The sequence below is a fragment of the Nicotiana tabacum genome, chromosome 7, assembly GCF_000715075.1.
Source record: "Nicotiana tabacum cultivar K326 chromosome 7, ASM71507v2, whole genome shotgun sequence".
NCBI classification, from domain to species: domain Eukaryota; kingdom Viridiplantae; phylum Streptophyta; class Magnoliopsida; order Solanales; family Solanaceae; genus Nicotiana; species Nicotiana tabacum.
The window spans coordinates 101,681,016-101,701,938 of NC_134086.1; the positions used below are offsets into that span (position 1 = coordinate 101,681,016).

The window sequence follows — 20,923 nt, forward strand, 5'->3', positions numbered from 1 at the left end:
AAACCCCCTGAGCTAGGCCAGTGCAAACTAATAAGAGCTGAGCCAAGGCCTCCTGAAGACCTGGAATCACAATGGGCACAACTGGTGCCTGAGCTGGTGCTGCAGGAGCGTCCATAACTGGGACCTGATCCTAAGCTGGTGGATCAGCAAGTGTTGCTCTAGCTGCTCTGCCCTACTACGACCACGGCCACATCCTCTGCCTCTGGTGGCCACAGCTGGTGGCACTGGTGGTCGTCCATCCTGTCCGGTAGCGCGTGTCCTCACCATCTATGAGAGAATATAATAACAGAAGTTTAGTACTCGGATCAACAAGTTCATACGACAAGAATTTCAAGAATACGAAGATTTCCCTAGAGGTTCTGCAGCCTCTCGAGGATAAATACAGATGTCTCCGAACCGATCTGCGAGACTCTACTAAACCTGCTCATGACTTGTGAGACCTATGTAACCTAGGCTCTGATACCAACTTGTCACAACCCTAACCCCAAACCCGGTCGTGATGGTGCCTCTCGTGAAGACAAGGCCAGGCAATTAACCCCAATTCACTTTTTAAATAGTTAAACAACATAAAAGCAGTCTAAAATATGATTTAGAAATACTAAGTAGCGGATAATATCATTAAAGTGCGGAAGTACAACCCAACACAGCCCTAACCGGGGTGTCACAAGTCACGAGCATCAAATAACACTAAGTCCACAAATGTAACTATAAAGTTTAAATAATGAACTAAGGACATAAAGGAAAAGGATAGGGAGGAGCTCCGGGCTACGGACGCCAACAGCTACCCAAAGACTCCTCGAAGATCTGCCTGAAGCAGGAATGAATCAGCACTCGGGAGCGGGACCAGCTATGCCTGAATCTACACACAGGGTACAGGGAGTAAAGTGAGTACTCCAACTCAGTAAGTAACAAATGTAAATAACGACTGAAAGAAAGAAAAAAACACGTACGACACAAGGTATTCTATAATGAAGCAGCAAAATCATTTAAAAGCAATAAACCAATGAAAGTCATGTAAAATCCTCTTTCAACAAGTAAACAAGTAATTGACAGGTAGTTAAGGTAAGGTAAACAATTAAAAGTTCGCCCCTCAGGCACAGTATCAACGAATCCGCCCCTCGGGCAACATCTCAGAACAATACCAGGCCCTCAGGCTCAATCTCACATCACAATGGGTACCACGCTCACTAGGGGTGTGCAGACTCCTGGAGGGGCCCCTTATGACCCAAGCGCAATAACAAGCCATCTCGTGGAATCAAAACTAGGCCCTCGGCCCCATATCAATCAAGCCACCTCGTGGCGTACATATCTCAGGCCCTCGGCCTCAAATCAGTATCAGTGTTTTCTCACAACGTAGGCCCTCAGTCTTACTCAGTCAAAAATCATCACAAGCCTCTCGGGCAATAGTAAAATAGTGTTTCTCAGCCCAAACATCATTTAAAATATTATTTAAGTCTTAAAACTTAGTAAACATGGTTGAGTAGTAAAACATTGGAAATTAACATTACTGAGTTCAAGTAATAAGTCAAAATAGTGAGGAAATAGTAATAAAATCCCCGAAGGGTTCAAATAGTTGGCACGAAGCCCAAATATGACATTCAGCCCAATCATGATGATAGCAAATAATTTCAGTCAAATACGCGGTAAAATCATCAATCGGGATAGACCAAGTCACAATCCCCAATAGTGCACGACCACACACCCGTCATCAAGTGTGTGTCTCACCTCAATATAGCACTACGATGTACAATCCGGGGTTTCAAACCCTCAGAACATCATTTACAATCATTACTCACCTCGAACCGGCTAATTATCTAGCTCGCGATGCCTTTGCCCCTAAAATTCTCCTCCACTCACGTCGTATCTATCCAAAGTCAGAACGACGACGTCAAAATATGCTAAGGGAATGAAGACCAAGCGAAAACAATCAATAAATGGCACAAATCCCGAAATTATCAAAACCTGACCCCCTGGGGCCACATCTCAAAATTCAAAAAAAATCATATCAATAGATTCCTTATCTCCCTGCGAGTTCATACATACCAAGAACTTCAAAATCCATCCACAAATGGCCCTTCAAATCCCAAATGTTTGGTCTCCAATTTTAAGCCCTAGCTCTTAAATTTTAGGCTTAGATTTCATGATTTTCTAGGTGGAATTCACATAATAATAGAGTTTTAAGTCCCAGAATCTTACCACCCAACGATTTTCCTTGAATCCCTCTTCAATCTCCTTCAAAAATCTCCTAAAATGACCAACTATGGAGGAAATAAGCCCACTCCTCGCGGACAAGACGAGTTTAAAAACATTCTGCCTAGGCATATTTTTCTTCTATGCGATCGCGAAGCACAAAAACTCAGCTCTCGAAATTTACCCTATGTGAACGCAATACAAGCCCTACAAACGCAATGCTCTGCCATATTACTCTACGCGATCGCGGACAACCCTCCGCGTTCGCAATGAACAAATTCCAACTAAGACCCCAGGTTCACTTTACTCTATGCGAACGCAACCTTCTCTACGCGTTCGCGATCATCAATTTCACCATACTATGCGATCGCATCTCCACTTATGCGAACGCAAAGAACAAATGGATTGCTCCCTCCAAAAGCTTCTCTGCGATCGTAGAGAAGGAATTTTTGCAACAGCTAAACCTACAATTCTGCAATTCTCTAAGGCATGAAATGGTCCGGTTGACCATCCGAAATAACTCGAGGCCCCCAGGACCTCAACCAAAGGCACCAACGTATCCTAAAACCTTATTCAAACTTGTTCCAATCATCAAAACACCTCAAATAACATCAAATCAACCAAAACACATCGGATTCAAGCCAAACTTCCTAAATTCTTCCGGATCCCGCTTTTGATCAAAAACCCAACCAAACCACGTTCGAATGACCTGAAATTTTGCACACACATCCCAAATGACACAACAGAGCTACTGCAACTCTCGGAATTCCATTCCAACCTCGATATCAAAATCTCGCCTATTGACCGGAAATCGCCAAAATATCAACTTCACCAATTCAAGCCTAAATCTACTCCGAACCTCCAAAACTCATTCTGATCACACTCCTAAGTCACAAATCACCTCCCAAAGCTAACCGAACCATCGGAACTCACATCCGAGCCCTCTAACTCATAAGTCAACATCCGGTTGACTTTTCCAACTTAACTTCTTTAAAAGAGACTAAGTGTCTCAAACCTTACCAAAATCATTCCGGATTCGATCTGACCAACCCGATACCACAAAACACGGATAACAAAGCATAAAGAAACAGAAATGGGGGAAAATGGAGCGGTAACTCATGAGACGACTGGCCGGGTCGCCACACTACCATTAGACCAAGCGCCCCACATTTCCAATATGCGGAGATGCAACATCTTATTCTCTTCAGCAGCTGCTGATTCTTGCTGCAGAATAGCCGATGTCGGGCTATCCTCAGGACCGATAATTGGTAAATTGCTTGCGGAGGCCATATGTGCCTTTGGGTCTAGTGAAGGAGGGGAGGCTAGACTACCAACAAAACCAACCACCAAAACCTGGCTAATTTGCACACCCAACAACTTTGTTAGTTTTGAGACATTTAACATATAGGAAATCGTACGTTGGGATGCAATGCACCTAACAGTTAAACGCTTCTACCGTGTGTTTGAACGGTTGCATGTTTCATCCGGGCCTTAACTAGACCTTTTCACTCTGTACCTCTGTTCTTCATTTCGGCCTCTCTTTAATCAATCTTGACTTTTTCTTTCATCTCGTTTTTGCCGCTCTTTTTATTTTTACACTCTCTTTTCTTTTCTTTTTTTGCTTTTGTCATTCTTTTATTTTGTGTCGCTTTTTTCACTTTTTCTTTCTTTTTCACTCAAATTTTTTTTTAGTTTATTTTTCACTCAATTTATTTGTGGCTATTATCGAATCCGATGGAGATTGCCTGTGTATCATGACACCGTATGAATCAGATCTTGCGTAGTTCGGGAAGATCGAGAATAGAGTAAATAAACTAACTCTTTATTTTGTTTGAATTTTTTGAAAGAAATGCTTTTAAAGAAGAAAGGAAATATTTTTTTGATTTTTTGATTTTGATTTTTGTTTTGTTTTTTTTTTGAAAGAAAGATTTCTAAAAATTCATTGGCTTTTGATTTGAACTTTGGGAATTTTAAAAGTAAAAAGAAAATATTTTTGTTTGAATTTTTATTTGTTTTCTCTTTTTCTAAAGAGGAAAGAAAATATTTTTGGATCTTGCCTCTTAATTTTCGAAAGAGAGACTTTTAAGAAAATGTTTTGAATTTTTGAGCTTTTTATTTATTTACAAAAGTACTTCTAAAGAAAAGCAAAAATATTTTTGGACTTCAATTTTTTTTGCAAAATTTGTTTTTGTTGACATTTACGAAAGAAATACTTTTAAAGAAGGAAAAGAATATTTTCTTCTTTTTTTTGATTCTTTATTTTGTTTTTTTTTATTTTTTGTAAAAATACTTCAAAATAAAGGAAACCCGTGTTTTGGATTTTAATTTCTTTTGATTTTTTTTTTATTTTTTTTTTCATATGAAAGATTTCAGAAAGAAGGAAATTATTTTTGAGTTTAAAAACTTCTTCTTCTTTTTTTGAATTTTCTAAGGAAAGATTTCTAAAGAAGGAACTAAATGAATTTTATTTTTTTTTTGGATTTTTTGAAAATTGGGGTCAGAACCGATGAGGTTTGCCTGTGTATCTCACATCCAGTAAGAATCAGACCTGCATAGTTCGGTCAGTTTTGACGGAACAAGAGAAACATGACACTTGAAAATTCTGGCTCATTTTGAAATGACCTTTTTTTTCAGAATTTCGGCAGAGTTTCAGAATTTTCTAAATACCTACCTCTCACTTCTATTTTTAATTTTTGATTTTTTTTCTCTATTTTTTTCTTTTTCTTGATTTTCTTTCCCTAATCTAAAAGCCGGTAAACATGCAAGCCGAAACAAACAGATGCGCAAGTAGCACGTAAGATGCATCAGGATGGTCTTTTTAATTTGGGTACACCTGTCCTAGATGAACCCAACCCTTGTGTTGAGTCCCCAAAGTCAAATGCACGTGATGTAAACAAACGTTCCTACTAGGGATCCGGCATGAGGCTGTGTTATTCTAGATTTAAAACCTGGGCATATTGTTCCAGACCTGGCTTACCCGAGCGGACAGCTTGAGCCGAGGGAGGGTGCAGCGTACTGGGAATACAGAAGCTTCATGATCGGCTTTGCAACTTGTCCGAACCTCATTCTAAAATTGGGATATGACTCTAACATAAAAGAAGTCACACGAAGTGCACACTTCCCAGATGATTTAGAAGACTCAGGGAGAAGAAGGGTTTTGTAATAGTTTATATACAGTGCAAAAATATCAAAGCGGTAAAAAGCGACATTTAGCACATTAAGCCCAAACATATAAAAATCAGATAATAAATAAAGCCAAGTCAGTTATTCTAAGTTCGAATTCTGGAACCCTTAACCAAAAGTTCTGGGTTATGATCCCCAGCAGAGTCGTCAGAGCTGTCACACCTCCTTTTTACACACCCGAGAGGGATATATGAGAGTTTTTTCAATTAAAGTGACATTATTCGAAATGGGATTATTTTATTTAAATTATCAGAGTCGCCACTTGGAATAATTTATTTGGTGTCCCAAGTCACCGGTTTATTTTAAAATCTCAAATCGAGGAAATTTCGACTTTATTTAAAAGTCTCCGAACCAGAAATTCTAAGTAAGGAATTCTATTAACCTGGGAGAAGGTGTTAGGCATTCCCGTGCTCCGTGGTTCTAGCATGGTCGCTTAAACTATTAAAATTGGCCTATTATCTGATTTACTACATGTGTTTAAACCTATTGTGCATTTTTAGCTTTATAACCGCTTTTAATTATTTTAAATGCTTTTTAGGATTTATGGAATTTATTTCTTGAACAAGTTATGATTGTCGTACACTTGCCATTTTGGAACACACCGCAAACCACGCTACATGAAATGCACCCGCGATTCACGACATGATTATTTTTATTAATGTTCGAACTTGTTATGATCGGGTCACATGAAATGTACAGCCGAATTTTGGAATTAGGCATCGTAACTATGTCACGTGAACCGTACCCATAATCACGATGATTTATTATTAATCGCGCCTAAAGCAAGCTACGAGGTTTATAATTATTTCTTTCTAAATTTGAGATTATTGCAAAGTTTAAGAATTATAGAAATTGTAACATGGTGGAAAAATGTATAATTCGTTACTTGGCTTAGAGTTTTAACACTAATTGCATTCAGTTATCGGAGTCCATATTAATTAACAAATTAGTCTATGGTCAATTGAATTGCAAATTATAAAAAATCAGTAGCTCTCATATTCTAACTACAATGTAACAGAATCTTGAAGATAATACTCAAACTTCAAATCCCATTTCAAGGAGACAAATAATATTTATATTTTAACAAATCCAAACAAACTATATCACAGAAATTTCACTCCTTCCACATGTATAAAAATCTGTTATTATGACCTTGAATATTTTACAAAATCAGAAGCCAAACTTCAAATAAGATTCTATTTGGCATCAACTTGGTAGACAAGTCACATTATAAGTAAAAAAAATAATAATTAAAAGGTAGGTCCCATGTAGACAAGAGTAAATCTATTCCTTTTTGCACTGTTAACAGAAAACTCAACTAAACAGCATAAGTAATTAACTTCAAATTCAGAATTATCTGAATATGCAGAGGACATTTGAAAGGATGCGTAAATAACTTAATTGAAAACAGATAAAAGACATAACCCCCACCCCTCTGAATTTCGTTCCAGACCCAGAAAACATGAATACGCGAAATAATTGCAAATGTCATAACAACATGAGAAACGGACTAGGAGATAGTCACATATTCAAATAATAACAAGTGAATAGGCTAAAAAGGATATCTAGAATTACACATCCAAAACTAGATCTGAAGGCATTTTAAGGAATACATACCTAGTTGCACAAGGTTCAAATTTAGAAAAAGGAAAAGAGCCGAGTAAAGGCCAACATCAGAAATTGGAGCTCAGCAACCAGCATTACCAAAATCAGTAAACAAACAACTCCGCTACAGCTTCAAACAACCTTGAGAATCCCCGAAAAACTACGAGGACAGGAAATTAAAGTGTTTATCAAGCTATATGATTTTACTTCACAATTTGACTATTTCTTTCTGAAAAAATCTGGAGCTTAGCCACGGAAAATGCTAAAGTTCTTTTACAGCTCTCTTAGGCCTGTTCTTTTCTAAGAATGAGGTGAGAAATGGGGAAAGTTGCGCTGATTTCTTTCTCTCCTCTCTCTTGCGCCGTTGCACCCTATTTTTGAGGAGAGAGTCTGTACTTCTTCTTCTAGGTCTAGGATAGAAAGGGATTTTAAAGTAGGGAAAGGAATCCGGTTATAGGCTAGGCGGGTCGGGTCGGGCGGGTCAAGGAAGGTTTTGGATCAGATTTAGGATGGGTGAGAATTAGCCCAATTTCACAAGATAAGCCTTTTTTTCCAATTCCTTCTTTTATTTTCTAATTTTTCCTTTTCTTTCAATTAAATTCCTACAAATTAAAAATCCTAAATTAAGTCCTAAATCAATCTAATTCATAAAATTAAACTAATTATCTATTTATACTAATTATAAAAATTACTTGATCCTAAATCAAAAGAGAAAATCAATGATCTAAAAATTAAAAGGTAAAAATGTAAAATGAGCTATTTTTTTTATTTTCATTTTTAGTAAATCAAATAATTAACTAATTAATCCTAAAAATGTAAAAATAAATCTAAATGCAATGCATGGTATTTTTGGCATTTTCATGATTTTAATAAGAATTAAACGTGTACAAAAATGCAAACAGTTAATAAAAATCATATAAAATGGCAAATAATTGGAAAAAATCTATTTTCTTTGATTTTATAGCAGCAATTCATATAGAAAAAAAATCACGTACTCACACATGTGGTTAAAGGCCTTAATTTTGTTGTTATGTTTTTGGAACACGTGGTATTGTTGAAAGGATTGTTGGGTTATTCGCACGTGAATTGTCCGTGCTATTGTTATTATTAATATTTGCACATGCGGTGTGACAAGGCGGGCTATATATATGGGTTTGCGCATGTGGCGAGACAAGGCGAGAATATTATTATGCGCGTGCAGTGAAACAAGGTGGGCATTTACTTTATTGTTTCGCACGTAGCGAGACAAGGTGGGCTATGTCGGGGAATAATTTGTGATGACTTGTGATGGTCTGGGAGTATTGTTATTGACAAAATGTGTAGTGGTGTGCCTACCTTATGTGAGTTATACATTGTATGTTGTGTGGTGATTGGTTCCTATGTGCCATTTGTTGTCTCTACTCTTACTTGTTGACTTGAGTTGTGATAGAACACTTACACAAGAATACACGCAATTAATCACCCATTTCGGTTTAAGAAGATGAATCCTGATGAGATTGACCATTTATGTGTACTCTCGTTTACTTGCCTTCTGTGTGAGAGTTGTTTTATTGGCACGTGAGTTGCCCTTATGGTTCTAAGTCATTGTTATTGTTGGCACGTGAGTTGTCCGTGCGGATACGAGAGATTGTCACTCCCTTTGCACGTGAGTCATCCATGCGGTTATGAATTAAAATTTGGGCACAAGATGCCAAGTGATTAGGGTTCTTGAATTGGGACCGTGGAATGTGACTACGAGGTGAAGTACCCCGGGGAAATCCTTGAACAATTCTTGTGTGAAAGCGCTTGTTCCTTTTATTTAGTTTCACCGGACTTACACTATGTTCATCTTACTCTACGACATCATTACCTGATTGTTCCTTGTTGCTAATCATTGTTTCTTTCATTTTATTGTGAGTATTGTTTTGTCATCTTTACCATGCTTAGATTTATATTGACATAATTTTCCTGTTAGTTTCACATTCATATTTGTACATGTTGTTAAGTTTAGTAGGTGTCTTGATTGTCCCTCATTACTATTCCACCAAGGTTAGTCTTGATACTTACTAAGTACCGCTGTGGTGAGCTCATGTAACATTTTTTGCACATTTTTGTGCAAATTCAGGTACTTCAGAGTTGGTTGATCACTAGTTAGTTGTTCGGGTTTTGCTGTGGAGATTCAAGGTATACCTACCGTCGCGTTCGCAGGCCTCGGAGTCACCTTATGATATTGTACTTGTACTGTCTATTTCTATTCCGGAATAGTTGTACATTAGTAGATTTTCCTAGAAAAACTCAACAGAGCCTATGACTTGTACTACCGATTTTGGGTATTCTAGTGCACTCGGGATTATTGGTTCACTATAGAAATTTCAATTTCATGCTCAAAAGTTGTTTCTAGTTAAATTCTATCATTTAATTCAGTAAGTGTTAGACTTACCTAGTCTTAGTGACTAGGTGCCATCACTGTTACACCACACAATATTGCGATGATGTTACCTCCTGCAGTATTATATTACGATGATGTTATGCATTGCAGTATTACATTACGATCATGTTACGCTTCACAGTATTAAATTACGATAATGTTGCACCTTGCAGTATTACATTACAGTGATGTTACGCTTCGCAGTATTAAGTTACAATGATGTTGCACCCTGTAGTATTGTACGTTGAATTTGTCGTAAAGTAATTAACATCAGACCAAGTAAAAGATTATTTGGAGATTATAAGGATTATTTCACAAGTGATAAGTAAATTTGTGAAGGTGAAAGGGGAAGCAAGTCAAAGAAAATGAATTTTCATCAAAGTTGGGCATTTTGGGGTAAAATACGACCCGAGCTAAAATACCCGGTATTTATGGAATAGTACTGATGATAGGCTATAAGTACGTATTTTAGTCGATTATTACACTCTAATTTACTACACTTTAGTTGAGTTTGCGCTTTAATCGCTAGTGTTTTGCACTAACTGTGTGTTTTATACCTTGTAGGTGTGATTCCGAGCTATAAAGATATTATGGAATGAATTTAAGTAGTTTGGAGCTTTGAAGTCTGAGTAAGAGCTCAACTAATTAAGCCGGGGCCGCGTTCGGGGATCAACGGATGATAAAACAACAAAACGAAAACTCGAAGAGGCATATTGCACACTGTCTAGTAAAATAGACATAATGTTTTACTCAGAACTCCATTTGGGATCCGTAATATATGGTTGGAAATGTAACTCAAAGGGCTACAACTTTCATGTTTAATGTTTTTCCAAATTCCAAACGGAACAGGGTGAAAAACTGCGGTTACGGTAGGACCGCGGCAGAACTGCGGCAGAAGGCAGTCGCGGACAAATGAAGAACCTGAGAGGGTGTTTGGCCACGGTTCCGGCGTAACCGCGGTGGAACCGCGGCAGGATGCGTAAATTTCAGGGACCAAAGTGCAAAACACGGGATTTTAAGCCCTAAACTCTATATTAAACCAAGGAAGCCGGCCAAGAAAAGGAATTGGACATATTTTTGACATAGATTTGACCTAAGGAGGCAGAGACACAATAGGATCAAGGCTTGGGAATTCTTCTACAAGTTTTTTCTTTCCTATTCCTATTTTTCATTGTTGGTTATGACTTTTAGTATTGTAGTTTTACATACTATTATGAATAGCTAATTTGTTATCTAGAGTTTTGATAGAACCTTTTGTAGGATAAATTCTTTTTATGTTTTTATATAATTAAGCCGCAGTATAATCTCTACTTGTTACGTTCTTATTGTAGTTAATTGAAGAGCTGTCAATTAGTTGTGCCTATTTAGTATGCATAACTCGGGAGAGAGTGTAAATTTAGGTAATTGTTTAACAACACCACTCCCAGAGTATATGAGGGATTAATAACCGAGGGTTTAAAGGCGGGATTAGGGATAACGAAGCCTTGGATACGATCTGAAGTGAGCTGCATCAAAAGCCAGCTAGCGTAGCTCGGGAGAGTGCGTCTAGTAAATTGTCGTGATTACTCGGGAGAGATTTATGGTAATAAGAGTGCTCATGATCGGTAGAGAATACTTAGGCGAAATTATAGAAGACATAGCGGGAAGGATTTCGACAATTGGGGAAATCATAACTCTAGACCTCCTTAATCTTGTCTCTAACTCTTAGTATCTTTAGTTGTTAATTTATTATTTTAATTTGTTAATAAATTAGTTAAACACAAGAATCTAAATATCTATAAGTTAGGAACTGTTCAAGCTTGTCTTCTTGGTGATAGTGAACAGCTGTAGCTAAGCCTTAGTTCTCTGTGGGATTCGACTCCGGACTTGTAAACCGGATTATATTTGCAACGATCGCATTGTCCTTTTTATAAGGCATAGTTGGGCGTGATCAAATTTTGGAGCCGTTGCCGGGGATCGAACCCGGGTCACCCGCGTGACAGGCGGGGATACTTACCACTATACTACAACGACAATTGGGGAAATCATAACTCTAGACCTCCTTAATCTTGTCTCTAACTCTTAGTATCTTTAGTTGTTAATTTATTATTTTAATTTGTTAATCAATTAGTTAAACACAAGAATCTAAATATCTATAAGTTAGGAACTGTTCAAGCTTGTTTTCTTGGTGATAGTGAACAGCTGTAGCTAAGCCTTAGTTCTCTATGGAATTCGACTCCGGACTTGTAAACTGGATTATATTTGCAACGACCGCATTGTCCTTTTTATAAGGCATAGTTGGGCGTGATCAAATTTTGGCGCCGTTGCCGGGGAACTAACGGTGTAGCTGTAGGTGTACATATTACTAGGTTTCAAGTTTGAACTTTTATTTTTATTTTTTTGTATTTGATTTTTTTCTTTTATTTTTTCTTTTACTTGTTGATTAAAACAAACATGGAATCATGGAATTATGAAAGTTTTGATGTTGGTAATTCTACTTTTAATCCTCCTTATGCATATTGTGATGAAAACCACCCTTGGCAAAATTATCAAAATATTTTCGAGAGCGAGTTTTGTGCACCAACTCAATCTTATGTGTGGAATGTGTGTGATATGTGTGGTGGTCAAGATGGTCACTTTCATGGTTGTGCCTATATTTCTTATCTTCCCCCAACCCCTTATTATGATGATTCTATGTTTTCTTGTGAGGATAATAGGAGCAAAGAACCCAGGTATGAGGACCTGAAAGAGATCGAGGATATGTTAAAGTGTCTTACGAAACAATATGATGAGATACAACTGCGGGTACAAAGGCAAGGGGTAACTATTCACAACTTGGAGGCTCAAGCGAATAAATTAATTGAACCGGGTAAAGCGCAACAAGTTGACATTGTTGATAGTAGCCAATATGAGCAAGAACGGGCTGTAGAAATTTCCATATTACTGGAGGATTTAAAAAAATACGAGGATGAGCTAGAGGAGGAGGCTAGAGTAGAACACCAACAATCAATCAAACTAGATTTTGAGGATGTCGATGTCGTAGAGGAGATACTAGAGTCAACTAAGGATATTGAGGATACATATTTAGTTGACTCTATTGTCATTAGTGTTGAGAATGTAGACTGTCCCAATGTTCATGTAGTTGAGCGCATTGGTCCTCATTCCAAGCATTTTTCCACATTATGTTTAGATGATGATATGAAAATAGAGTCGTCCAAGCCACTTGAGGAGTCAAGGAATGAGGAACAAAGTGCTTACATTCTGGAATTCTTCTTTCCAGAAAGTCGGGATTACACACCTCATCTAAAGGCCAAGAAGTGCAGAATACTACATTATTTTATTGGGCTAGTCAGATTTGTTCCACCGCCCCATGACCATAATCATAAGCTTGAATCAAAACTTGGGGTTCAATTCATAAGCTCGAGGTGGAGGCAAAAAGTGATATGCGTCGTGCCGCGACATTAAATCAAGCGCTTGTTGGGAGGCAACCTAACTTTATTGCTTTCTTTTATTTATTTTTTATTTTTTTAATTGTATTATTTTTGTAGTGTAAATTTTTTATTTTCTAGGAGCATGAAAAACAAAGGTATTGGAAGGATGCAACAACAAACCAAATGGTTGGAACTAAGTGTGAGGTACCCGCATAAAGGACCAAGCTTGGGAGAAGTCTGAGTACCCCATGAGTTGTTAATGCTTCGGCTTGTGGCCTACCAGGGAGTTTCTTTTACCCTCTTATTAGTATGGTGTGCATTGGGGACAATGCACAATTTTAAGTGTGGGGTGAGGAGATTGTCTGGATGACTTTCTATGCTATTTTAGTTGTGTTAGTTTAATTGAATAATTTTTTTTTAAATAGAAAAGATTGGACTTTTCCCGACGATGGATCTATTAGACAATTTTCTTGAGGGATTTAAGTCTAAAGAAAAAGTACAAAAAGATTTTCTTTTGTTAGGTAGTGTAATAATTTCCCCTTGGTAAACCACGGTTCTTTTCCAAAGGTTTTATTTGAACCGGGTGTAGTTAGTTTTTTTTTGGGAGTAGGATCCATTGTGTTGTGTTTTGAAGTGAAGCAATATCTCTTGACTTTGTTATGCCTTGAGAATAGTGAGTACTATGGTTGTGACGCTTAGGCTCAGTTTTTGACTCTTGTAGAAGTACCTTAAATTGTATGATCTTAATTTTGCTTAACTGCTTTGACTAAAGTGTCTTGATGATCCAATCTTGAGTGAGTCATGTGCCATGTGTGTGTAAGAATTTGTTATATTCTGTGCATTGCATTTGATGCCTAGAACTTGTCCCGTGTGTTTGCAAAGCGAAATAGTAGTTTTATTCAGTCTAGGAAGTGATATAGGCATTTCTTTGTTGAGCCAAATATGTATATTTTACCCACCTAATTGTTATGTATCGTAGTTAACCCCTTTGAGTCTGTAATCTTGTTTCTTTGGCAACCACATTACAAGCCTTGCCCATTTGTTTGAATTAACCATCTATTGAACCATTGTAACCTCTCATGAGCACTTGAATTACTTATGAACTTTGTAAAAGTTAAAGTGTGGGGTGGTTGGTTTGACTTTTGAGTGGAACTAATGAAATAAGGAGAAAGGGTGCACTGATTTGAAAAGCAAGAGCCTCTTGAATTGAAAAATAAAAAAAAAGTTGTATTGCTTTAAAAAAATATATTCTTTGATAGTGGTGACTCTTGATATAATTGGGCTTAAATAATTTGGGAGTTGATGTATATTGATGTGAAGGTGGAGTTTGGCTTGACATAAGTATGAGGTTTGAATGTTAAAGTATATGTATTAAAGTGCTTAGGGAGGTGTAGTTACTCTTATATCTAAATGTATCATACCCGTACCGTAGCCTACATTACAACCAAATAAAGTCCTAATTGATCCTAGATTGAATGAGCTCCATTAGTAGAGTAGTACACTACGAGCAAGCTTATGGTGCATCTTTTGTGGCATATGAATGTTATTTCTGAGAGTGAGTGAATTCTTTCTATCTTGAGTTCTTAAAGTTTGGTGTGTGGAACTACTCTCTTTTGTTGTGTGAGGGCACTTGATTCATGAAGGAAAGGTAATGTCAGTGACCTCTATGTTAGAGTAAGTAGGTTAATTGTGAATAATGCATGGTACTTATGAGTCAAATCTTGAGGTGAAAATGTTACGCTTTTATGCTTTGTCTATTTTAAATACTCTTGGTGTGATGAGTTAGGAGAATTGTTTAAAAAGGTCGTGTCTATAAAAAAAATGTAGTTTGATTGCTCGAGGACGAGCAATGGTTTAAGTGTGTGGTGTTGATGATAGGCTATAATTACGTATTTTAGTCGATTATTACACTCTAATTTACTGCACTTTAGTTGAGTTTGCGCTTTAATCGCTAATGTTTTGCACTAATTGTGTGTTTTATGCCTTGTAGGTGTGATTCCGAGCTATATAGATGTTATGGAATGAATTTAAGTGGTTTGGAGCTTTGAAGTCTAAGTAAGAGCTCAAGTAATTAAGCCGGGATCGCGTTCGGGGATCAACGGATGATAAAACAACAAAATGAAAAATCGAAGAGGCATATTGCGCATTGTCTAGTACAATAGACATAACGTTTTGCTCAGAACTCTATTTGGGCTCCATAATATATGGTTAGAAATATAACTCAAAGAGCTACAACTTTCATGTTTTATATTTTTCTAAATTCCAAACGGAACAGGGTAAAAAACTGCGATTATGATAGGACCGCGGCAGAACCACGACAGAAGGCAGTCACGGACAAATGAAGAACCTGAGAGGGTGTTTGGCCGCGGTTCCGGCGTAACCGCGGTGGAACCGCGGCAGGATGCGTAAATTTTAGGGACCAAAGTGCAAAACACAGGATTTTAAGCCCTAAACCCTATATTAAACCAAGGAAGCCGGCCAAGAAAAGGAATTGGACATATTTTTGACATATATTTGACCTAAGGAGGCAGAGACACAATAGGAGCAAGGCTTGGGAGAATTCTTCTACAAGTTTTTTCTTTCCTCTTCCAATTTTTCATTGTTGGTTATGACTTTTAGTACTGTAGTTTTACATACTATTATGAATAGCTAATTTGTTATCTAGAGTTTTGATAGAACCTTTTGTAGGATAAATTCTTGTTATGTTTTTATATAATTGAGCCGTAGTATAATCTCTATTTGTTCAACTACGTTCTTATTGTAGTTAATTGAAGAGCTCTCAATTAGTTGTGCCTATTTAGTATGCATAACTCGGGAGAGAGTGCATATTTAGGTAATTGTTGAACAACACCACTCCCAGAGTATATGAGGGATCAATAACCGAGGGTTTAAAGGCGAGATTAGGGATAACGAAGCCTTGGGTGCGATCTGAAGTGAGCTGCATCAAAGCCAGCTAGCGTAGCTCGGGAGAGTGCGTCTAGTAAATTGTCGTGATTACTCGGGAGAGATTTACGGTAATAAGAGTGCTCATGATCGGTAGAGAATACTTAGGCGAAATTATAGAAGACATAGCGGGAAATTCCGACAATTGGGGAAATCATAACTCTAGGCCTCCTTAATCTTGTCTCTAACTCTTAGTATCTTTAGTTGTTAATTTATTATTTTAATTTGTTAATCAATTAGTTAAACACAAAAATCTAAATATCTATAAGATAGGAACTGTTCAAGCTTGTCTTCTTGGTGATAGTGAACAGTTGTAGCTAAGCCTTAGTTCTTTGTGGGATTCCACTCCGGACTTGTAAACCGAATTATATTTGCAACGACCGCATTATCCTTTTTATAAGGCATAGTTGGGCGTGATCAAGTACCATACAAGGTACCACATGGCCATAATAGTAAGATATATGAAAAGTGAGTAAGATTTTAAATAAGTGGAAATAATTCTTAATTATAAGGGTAATTGGTTAATACCGGGTAACGGGACATTACCCAATTAACTAAAAAGTGGATAAAAATTTATAAATTTCCCCCCAAAAAAACGTGGCAGCCATGCCACTTTCCAAATAAATGACTCTTAGTCATTTTAGAGTATGTGGCAACCTAGTATGTTGGTTACAAGACATGTCATGCCTAACATTTTCATTTCCCAGCAACACTTTAAATTCTAAGACTTTTAAAAAAAGCTTCCATAACTCTAGTAAATCATTTCTAACGTTTCTGTTAAGAATAAGCTCTTCAAACTTCACCAAGACTTTCCTAACTTTTTTCATAGTTAAGGATACATTTTAATGTTATAATTACTGAAGGAAAAATTCTGCCCAGGTGGTCTTTGCATAAGAAACATTATTGCTTCAAGCTTTCATACATCTTGTTCCACGTTTTGTCGCAATTAACGGGTGTTAGAGGATTGTCAAGAGAATCGACATGTATGTTAAGGCTATCCCTTCTTTATTTTGGCATGTTCTATATGACACAAACAAAACGAGCAAAGCACAAATTCCATAAATGACTCTATTCATAGAAGTATTAGAGATATCTATGTTCTTGAATTTTCATGTGTCATAATATTCTATCATCTGTTCATGGGTCTCAGAAAAAAAATAATACGAAAGCTGAAAAAAGTTTACTTTATGATATTACTCAATGGCAAAATGGTCTTATGACATTCTGAAAGATTTTATTAACGTAATTTTCATGCATTGCATTCATGTACATTGACCCATGACTAGATGGTGTTATATACGCGTATATATGTATATATATGTATATATATGGCATATGGGAAAGGTTATGGCATTATATATGCACCACCATCTGATCAGCTCGTATACATTGATGATTTTGCCCATAGTAGCCAAGATGATATGATGGGATGCCCTCAAAGGCTGGTGATATTATGAAACATGTACATATACACGACATGACATTTATACGCATATGCATGATACTATAATTAATTCATGATTTACAAAGTTATTCAGACTTACAAGTTGAGTCATATACTCTATATTTCTTCCATATCTCTTATGTACTTATTTATGTGTCTTACATACTCGGTACATTATTCGTACTAACACTCGGTACAATAATCGTACTGACGTCCCTTTTGCCCAGGGATGCTGCGTTTCAGGCCCGCAGGTCCCGATAGACAGGTCGAGAGCCCTCTAAGTAGGCTATCAGCTCAGTGGAAGATATTGGTGTACTTCATTTGCTTCGGAGTTTCTTGTTTGGTTAATATGAGTTAGATGTGTATTGTTTGGTATGGCCGGACTTTGTCCCGACCTTTATGAAAATTATGTATTCTTAGAGGTTTGTAGACATATGTCATGTACGTAAAAGATTGAATGGCCTTGTCGGCCAATGTTTAGTATACGAGTGATCATTTTTGGTCTTATAAGCTCGTACTGCATATGCATAAGTTTGTTGCTTTACTCCGATTCATTTACCTATGATAGAATGATATAAAAGATATGTTATGTTGTTACTCGGTTGAGTAAGGTACCAGGTGCCCGTAGAAACCCATCGGTTTGGGTCGTAACAATCACAACATCCTACAGAGAGAAATTGGGTTCGTGACAAGACTTTACTTAGGGTAATCAAAAGATAAAATTAGGCGCACATTCAAAACATGTAGGACTACACATAAAGACAATAAACGACTCAAGTTAGCCTCCACACATAAGCAACAAATGCACGCGGGCAGATTTCATATTAGGCAGTACGCAATTTCAGAATCAAGGCATATTAGAGTCGTTAAGTCCTATAGACATGGCTACTATATGATCCCAATTTAAAACGTCCTACAGGCAGTATTGCTATTTCAGACTATCGAACTTGCAGATTACAGGTATTATAAAATATATAGACATGATCTCTAACTGATTTGCGCAATGGGGCAGTAAAACCACTTGGGTACTCAGAATTACCCATGTTTGATCCTATTGGCATGCTTTTTAAGCAAATAATAGTATCTTATAGGCAGGTTCTCTAATAGTTGGTATCTAAATGCAATTTGATCATGCTTATTTTTATAGGCATGTTATCTAGGCGGGCAGTGTAATAAGAATGACAAAAACAATCGATCAGTTAATCAATTAAGCCCATATAGACATGGTATCTGGATGAATATTAGCATATAATCCGATAGGCATGCTATCATACTGCAATCGCACATGTTGAGCAAATAATTGTTGACATTTGGTTCCTATAAGCATGTTATCTAGCTAATAGTGCATAGAAGTAGACATGTGAACAAGTAGAGCACTTAAACTTTTACAAACATGCTTATGATGATGTACATGTATTAGACAAGTTAAGTAGGTGAAGTGCTTGAGTTTATAGGCATGATTTCTATTAATGTATAGAAATAAAGCATGTCGAATCAAAGTAGCAAACAAAGTAGGTAGACCCTATAGGCATGCTCTCTACTTGTTCATACGAAAATTAAAGGATACCCATTCCCCATTCCACTAATTCCCAAACTGTTTTGTTTACAAATTATTACAGGCTCAAAATAATGAATATAATGTAAATATTACACATGGAACAACTGCAAAAATCAACACACAAATAAGAAAATACAGTTAATTGAACATAAACAAGGAAAGAAGAATATGCAAAAAAATCAATTTAGAATCAGATTAGAAGAAGAAACCAGGTAAACCCTAGTTTGATAAGGATCAGAAATTGGCCAGCGATATCGGTGAATCAGACCCTCATAGCCTTGCTATGAACGTATACAGACGAAATATCGTCCAAATCTTAGAAAGTGAAGCCGATTTCCTTTGAATCGGAGACTGGTACTTGCCAAAAAAGGACAAGTACTAAGTAACACCATATTTACGCAGGTAACAACGGTATAATCCGTGAAAGGTAAGTAAATCATGGTAAGAATCCATGGATGAGTTGGATTCTGAAAAGAATTGGGGCGACGACTAGGGTTTGTGAGAAGAGGGAAAGTTTGAGAGGGTATAGATGCGGCTGACCGAGTAAAATGAGGCTAGGGTTTGGGGTGAGGTTAATTAGAAGAGGGGAGATGGCTTGTGGGCCGTTGATTTTGGGAGATCAACGGCTAGGATTTAATGAGAGGCGAATCGGGTTAGTGGATGGGTATGGGGTAGTGGGTCACTGGTATTGGGCTAGGGGTCACAGGAGTGGGTCGCGACCAGATTTAATAAAGGGGTATTTGGTTTGGGCTGCTGAGAGGTGGGATGCCATGGGCTTAATGGTTTGAGCCAGCTTTGGTCTGAAATTTGTTCCAAATTGGGCTATAATTTAAACACATAAAATTTATTAAAAATAATTTGTAAAAAATGATTTAATAAATAATAAAATATTATTTATTCAGTAATATACTTGAAAATAATAACTTAATATTATAAAAAGAAAATAATACCTTTTCGGCACAAATAATGCAATAAATGTAATTATATAGGGTTTATAGGCTATTATTGTAAATAGTATAGACAAAATAAAAAAATGCAAATATATTATATAAAAAGAGATAAAGTTATAAAATGCACAAGGGTATATAATGATAAATTGGATGATTAAATCACTTTAAAAAATAATTTGAAGAGATAATTAATAAATATTTAAATAGTTTAAATGCAAGAAAAAATAATTTTAAAGCTTTAACAATTATAGAAAATACTTATATAACCCCTGTAAATTGGATAATAGTGCAAAGCAATATTTAAAAGTATATGAAATACTTTATAAATATGAAGGTAAAATTGGGTATTAACAACAACAACAACAACCTAGTGTAATCTCACAAGTGGAGTCTGGGGAGGGTAGGATGTACGCAACCTTACTCCTACCTTGGAAGGGCAGATAGACTGTTTCCAATAGATCCTCGGCTAAAGAAGATGGAAGAAGCCCTGATAGCAAGTAATAGCAAGACAATATAGTTAGAAAACTAAATCGAAGATAGTAATAGAGAATATAAAAGTGGTACCGATAGCAAGTAATAGTAAGACAATATATTCAGAAAACTAAATCCAAATAAGCAATAGAGAATATAAAAGAAGTACTGCTAGCAAACTACGGAAGTACTGATGGCAAGTAATAACAAAACGAGAAATACGATAATAGCAAATTAAGAAACGAGAATTTTAAAAAAATAAAAAATCTATGAGATTGAGGCAAGTGTTTGAATAAATAAAACAAGAATGAAAGGCACAAGGCCTAAATAAATAATGTATTTATCTCTAGGCCAAAACTATATCTTTAATTCGGGAAAAGTTATATTTTTATTAATAAAATTAAACAAGTCAACGAAACCTTTAGAGCCCGTTTGGACATAAGAAATTTTTCTTTTTTTTCCAAAAATAATTTACTTTTTTTCGAAATCAGCGTTTATCCATAAAATTTTCAATTTTCACTTGAAGATGCATTTTCAAAATTTTTGAAAATTTAAAAAACTTTAAAAAGCTGTTTTTTAAAATTTTCACTCAAATCACTCGCAAAACTTCAAAAATAGCCCAAAATTATATTCATATCCAAACACAACTCTAAATTTCAAATACTATTTTCATTTGAAAAAAATATTTACCTTTTTTTAAAATTTTATAATTCTTATGTCCAAACGCCCACTTAATTTTATAATTCTTATGTCCAAACTCCC

The 20,923-nt window shown here is 36.4% G+C and overlaps 1 non-coding gene across 1 annotated transcript; it reads right to left on the reverse strand.

Annotated features, from left to right (window-relative positions):
• Window positions 1-11,326: 11,326 nt before the first annotated feature.
• TRNAD-GUC (transfer RNA aspartic acid (anticodon GUC)) lies at window positions 11,327-11,398 on the reverse strand. The gene has a single exon. It is a non-coding gene; the product is annotated as a tRNA-Asp (tRNA).
• Between the last annotated feature and the right edge of the window lie 9,525 nt (window positions 11,399-20,923).